Source organism: Tachypleus tridentatus, unplaced genomic scaffold (genome assembly GCF_004210375.1).
Source record: "Tachypleus tridentatus isolate NWPU-2018 unplaced genomic scaffold, ASM421037v1 Hic_cluster_1, whole genome shotgun sequence".
Lineage (NCBI taxonomy): Eukaryota > Metazoa > Arthropoda > Merostomata > Xiphosura > Limulidae > Tachypleus > Tachypleus tridentatus.
The window spans coordinates 32,514,283-32,521,495 of NW_027467777.1; positions in this window are offsets into that span (position 1 = coordinate 32,514,283).

The window sequence follows — 7,213 nt, forward strand, 5'->3', positions numbered from 1 at the left end:
GATAAGCAAATGATATTAGATAAACATACATCCCTCATAAACATATTAGATAAACATAAACCCCTCTGAAAGCAAATTATATTAGATAAACATACATCCCTCAGTAAACAAATGATATCAGATAAACATACACCCCTCAGTAAGCAAATTATATTAGATAAACATACATCCCTCAGTAAACAAATGATATCAGATAAACATACATCCCTCAGTCAGCAAATCATTTTAGATAAACATACATCCCTCAGTAAGCAAATTATATTAGATAAGCATACACCCCTCAGTAAACAAATGATATTAGATAAACATACATCCCTCAGTAAGCAAATGATATTAGATAAACATACATCCCTCAGAAAGCAAATCATTTTAGATAAACATACATCCCTCAGAAAGCAAATCATTTTAGATAAACATACATCCCTCAGTAAGCAAATGATATTAGATAAACATACACTCCTCAGTAAGCAAATGATATTAGATAAACATACATCCCTCAGAAAGCAAATGATATCAGATAAACATACATCCCTCAGCAAATGATATTAGATAAACATACATCCCTCAGAAAGCAAATATATTAGATAAACATACATCCCTCAGTAAGCAAATGATATTAGATAAACATACATCCCCTCAGATAAGATAAACATAAATGATATTAGATAAACATACATCCTCAGTAAGCAAATGATATTAGATAAACATACATACATCCCTCAGTAAGCAAATGATATTAGATAAACATACATCCCCTCAGAAAGCAAATCATTTTAGATAAACATATCCCTCAGTAAGCAAATGATATTACATACATACTACCTCAGTAAGCAAATGATATTAGATAAACAAATCAGAAAGCAAATATTAGATAAACATACATCCCTCAGTAAGCAAATGATATTAGATAAACATACATCCTCAGTAAGCAAAGATATTAGATAAACATATACTCCTCAGTAAGTAAATGATATTAGATAAACATACATCCCTCAGTAAGCAAAAATGATATTAGATAAACATACATACACCCTCAGTAAGCAAATGATATTAGATAAACATACATCCCTCAGTAAGCAAATGATATTAGATAAACATACATCCCTCAGTAAGCAAATGATATTAGATAAACATAACATCCTCAGAAACCAAATGATATTAGATAAACATATACACTCCTCATGATAAGATAAACATAAACCCCTCTGTAAGCAAATGATATTAGATAAACATACACCTCCTCTATAGTATCCTCAGCAAATGATATCAGATAAACATACACCCCTCAGTAAGCAAATGATATTAGATAAACATACATCCTCAGTAAGCAATGATGATATTAGATAAACATAAACCCCTCAGTAAGCAAATGATATTAGATAAACATAAACCCCTCTGAAAGCAAATGATATTAGATAAACATACACTCCTCAGAAAGCAAATGATATTAGATAAACATACATCCCTCAGTAAGCAAATGATATTAGATAAACATACATCCCTCAGTAAGCAAATGATATTAGATAAACATACATCCCTCAGTAAGCAAATGATATTAGATAAACATACACTCCTCAGTAAGCAAATGATATTAGATAAACATACATCCCTCAGAAAGCAAATGATATTAGATAAACATACATCCCTCAGTAAGCAAATGATATTAGATAAACATACACCCTCAGTAAGCAAATGATATTAGATAAACATACATCCTCAGTAAGCAAATGATATTAGATAAACATACACCCCTCAGTAAGCAAATGATATTAGATAAACATACATCCTCAGTAAGCAAATGATATTAGATAAACATACATCCCTCAGTAAGCAAATGATATTAGATAAACATACATCCCTCAGTAAGCAAATGATATTAGATAAACATACACCCTCAGTAAGCAAAATGATATTAGATAAACATACATCCCTCAGTAAGCAAATGATATTAGATAAACATACATCCCTCAGTAAGCAAATGATATTAGATAAACATACATCCCTCAGTAAGCAAATGATATTAGATAAACATACATACATCCCTCAGTAAGCAAATGATATTAGATAAACATACACCCCTCAGTATTAGCAAATGATATTAGATAAACATACATCCCTCAGTAAGCAAATGATATTAGATAAACATACACCCTCTCATAGTCAGTAAGCAAAAATGATATTAGATAAACATACATCCCTCAGTAAAGCAAATGATATTAGATAAACATACATCCCTCAGTAAGCATAATGATATTAGATAAACATACACCTCTCAGAAAGCCTCATTTTAGTAAGCATGAATTAGATATTAGATAAACATATATCCCTCAGTAAGCAAATGATATTAGATAGATAAACATACATCCCCTCAGTAAGCAGATACATACACCCTCATGATATTAGATAAACATACATCCCTCAGTAAGCAAAATGATATTAGATAAACATACATACCCCCTCAGTAAGCAAATGATATTAGATAAACATACACCCCTCAGTAAGCAAATGATATTAGATAAACATACATCCTCAGTAAGCAAATGATATAGATAAACATATAACCCCTCAGTAAGCAAATGATATTAGATAAACATACACCCCTCAGTAAGCAAATGATATTAGATAAACATATATCCCTCAGTAAGCAAATGATATTAGATAAACATACACCCTCAGTAAGCAAATGATATTAGATAAACATACACCCTCAGTAAGCAAATGATATTAGATAAACATACATCCCTCAGTAAGCAAATGATATTAGATAAACATACACTCCTCAGTAAGCAAATGATATTAGATAAACATACATCCCTCAGTAAGCAAATGATATTAGATAAACATACACCCCTTAAACATACACCCTCAGTAAGCAAATGATATTAGATAAACATATATCCCTCAGTAAGCAAATGATATTAGATAAACATACATCCCTCAGTAAGCAAATGATATTAGATAAACATACATCCCTCAGTAAGCAAATGATATTAGATAAACATACATCCTCAGTAAGCAAATGATATTAGATAAACATACATCCTCAGTAAGCAAATGATATTAGATAAACATAAACTCCTCAGTAAGCAAATGATAATAGATAAACATACATCCCTCAGTAAGCAAATGATATTAGATAAACATACACCCCTCAGTAAGCAAATGATATTAGATAAACATACATCCCTCAGTAAGCAAATGATATTAGATAAACATACATCTCTCAGTAAGCAAATGATATTAGATAAACATACACCCCTCAGTAAGCAAATGATATTAGATAAACATACACTCCTCCCTCAGTAAGCAAATAATATTAGATAAACATACACTCCTCAGTAAGCAAATGATATTAGATAAACATACACTCCTCAGTAACCAAATGATATTAGATAAACATACATCCCTCAGTCAGCAAATTATATTAGATAAACATACACTCCTCAGTAACCAAATGATATTAAACATACATCACTCAGTAACAAAATGATATTAGATAAACATACATCCCTCAGTAAGCAAATGATATTAGATAATATTACACCTCAGTAAGCAAATGAAGGCCCGGCATGGCCAGGTGGGTTAAGGCGTTTGATTCGTAAATCAAACAATGCGTTATAATGTTACAGTCAATCACACTATTCGTTGGTAAAAGAGTAGCCCAAGTGTTGGTGGTTGACAGTGATGACTGGCTGCCTTCCCTCCAGTCTTACACTGCTAAATTAGGGACGGTTAGCGCAGATAATCCTTGAGTAGCTTTGCGCGAAATTTAAAAACAAATCAAACCAGTTAGCAAATGGATTAATTATATCAGATTAATTACTGGCAAACATGTTGGCTACATCCCGGAAACACCGATGAAAATATATAAAACACTTGTGTAGCTTATCATAGTATAAGGCTTTTATTTAATATTCAACACGTCAAAAAATATCATAAAAAATAGAGCAAATATACTAGGCCTAAAGTTGCCAGAATTCACTCTCATAAATTATCCGCATAACCTTACTTATCTCACCTACAAATACTCCAGTAAAGTGGATAAAAGAAACAAACTTACAGCTGCATTACATACAAGCGCTTACCTCAAAAACACATCTGAGATATGACTGCAAGAAATCAAATCCACGAAATCAAAAATAACCACAATTTTAAATCTTACTCACGTACTAGGTTTCAGGAGAATTACTGTCGTGAACGCCCCCTTTCGGAAAGAGAAGTAACTATCATGTTGTTTTATTTTACACTTCTTCAAATAAATTTCCTACCACGTTTAGTGTGTTTTTCAATGCTTGTTTTTACTTTTCCCTTGTCCTACTATTTATGATCAGTACTTAAATATTTCTCTGGGCTTTTTTTCTTCATAAAATGGCGTCTGGATGTGAAGAACCTTACTTTCGCTACAAATCTTTTAATTTACTGTATCATATATTTGGCAATGGTACTCGAAGCCCTAACGAAATGTTGTGTGCTATATTTTAAAACAACAAAGTGGTCAATGATTACTATAAAGATTGACACTTTACATTTAAGAAGGTCTGGTGTTTATGGTACTAAACTCGCAATTTGAGGGTCGCGGGTTCGAATCCCTGTCGCACCAAACATTCTCGCCATTTCAGCCGTTGTGCGTCATAATGTATCGGTCAATCTCATTATTCGTTGGTGAAAGAGTAGCCCTAAGAAGAACTCGATAAGTTAGTTAATGTTCACAATACCTACAGCGTTAAAATGTTTATTTAATCATTATACTGCAATATTAACTCAAGATAAATAAATATGTTTTACGGAATAAAAGCTGAATCAAAAATGTTAGGCTTAAGATCTACCGAATTACTTATGTGCGAGTACAAGGTCGTTATAAGTGAATTTGGCTTAGCGCTTTAAACTAAAAAAGCGTGACTCTCACGTGCACAAAGTGTCGTTCATGTAAAGTTTATAAACAAACAAACTTTATATTTTCTTTTTTAAGAGAGGAAGAAAGACAGATTTGATATGTTTTAAACTTTTATTGTTCTGTCGAGTACAAATTTCCACACGTTACACGAATTAAAATAAAATACTCGTCCCAGACTTCTCTGTGTAGTTTTATTCTCTGTTCTTCGGTCTTCTTTTTTCATTTCTGAGATTTTGGAATAAATAAATAAAGTAAGGTCAGTACTTTTAATAAACAAAATAAGGTCAGTACTTTTAATAAACAATAAATAAAGATCAGTACTTGTACTAAATAATAAATAAGGTAAGGTCAGTACTTTTAATAAACAAAATAAGGTCAGTACTTTTAATAAATAATAAATAAGGTAAGGTCAGTACTTTTAATAAACAATAAATAAAGATCAGTACTTTTAATAAAAGAAAGAACAACTTACTGATACAGAAGCAATTCTTGCATACATATATTTAGAACTCATTTTTTCTTGTTTCAGCACGTTAACTAAGAGGTATCAAACAGCAATTTTCAGGGTATGAAGCATCATTTTAAACATATGAAGTACATATCTCCATTGTTTGTTTTTAATGTCGCGCGAAGTTACACGAGGACTATGTAGTAGTGTAAGACCACAGGGAAGGCATCTTGTTATCACCACCCACCGCCACTCTTGGGTTACTCTTTTATCAACGAATAGTGGGATTGACTGTCACATTATAATGTGAAAGGGCGAATATGTTTGGTATGACGGGACTCGAATCTGTGACCCTACGATTACGAGTCGAGCTTCTTAACCACCTGATTATTCCGGTCCTACACATATTTTCATAAGTTCAATTTCACTTGACTTTAGAGGGTGCAACTCTAAATAACTTTGAACTGGCTGTAGGGACACTAACATGTTTTGGTTTGCTTTAGGAGAAGTGATCGGCGAGACCAATGCAGGACTCGAATCTCTAATTCTGCTTACCATCCAGATTCTAATACAGTTAATATACCACTTCTCAAATGCAACATCTTAGGTCGATGTTGTGTCTGGCCAATTAACAGAATTCTGGGTTCGAATCCCATATGATTTCAGTGTCATTCCATTAGAATGTTTCTTATCCACATTGAAACCGAAGGATTTATTTCAAGGAGATTATGTAACTTGTGATTGATTTATTAGAGTCAGTCTTACGTTCTTTTTAATTATTCTTTCCAGTATTTCAGCGATCACTGGATGTTATTGTGTTCTAATTGTATTATGTGTCCTGTTAATAGCTGGGTAAAAGTTATGTTTATGATAATTTGATGGGAGAACCAGTTCAGGAAAGGTATCGAATCCAAGTTTTTATTTCCAAGTTGGGAACAATTTTAAACTCACTTCTTTTCAAACATGGAAACCGAGTTAGGAAACGTTTCGAATCCAAGTAAGAAAAGCTGGTTGGAATAAGTTTCGCATGCACGTTTCATTTCTAGGGAGAACTGGAGTAGGGAATATTTCGAGTCTAAGTTTAATATTGGAATTTCTGTGAACATGCGACGAAAATACGCGACAACTGCGATAACACAAGAATCGTTTCGTGTTCGTCCAGAACCTGTATTTTGTTCCTTATCATTTTTACCAAATCTTCGTGTAAGTTTAACTTGAGATACGTTATGCGTTTTAAAATAATTATTACTTGTTCGTTTTCTTTATTTTTTCACATTGTAATATAATTTCTAGTTAGACTCACCTCAGTTTCCAATCTCTCCGCCAGTTGGAAAATTAGGACCACCTCCGGTCATTCCTTAGCCACCTCCTCTACCACCACCTCCAGTCATTCCTTGGCCACCACCTCTACCACCACCTCCAGTCATTCCTTGACCACCACCTCCAGTCATTCCTTGGCCACCTCCTCTTCTACCACCACCACCTCCAGTCATTCCTTGACTACCTCCTCTACTACCACCACCACCTCCAGCCATTCCTTGGCCACCACCACCACCTTGTCTGCGAGAAGCCACCACTGAGATCAGGGTTACCACTATGAATAAAACTTGTACTTTCTTCATAACTGGCTGCTGTATTTCACGTTTATCTGGTGTTGGAATTGTTGGTTATCGAAGTGATAGACAACTCTGAACGATGCATTACTTATATACTTTCCTGAATGGATTTGTTAAACATGAATCACTACAAATTTGAAAAGAAAGGTTACACAGTTCTACAAATTCCTAGGACAACTGCTTAAATAATGTCACATGATTCTCAAAAAAAGAAAAATACAGCACATTGCGTATTGAATGTTTGACTCAGCCTTA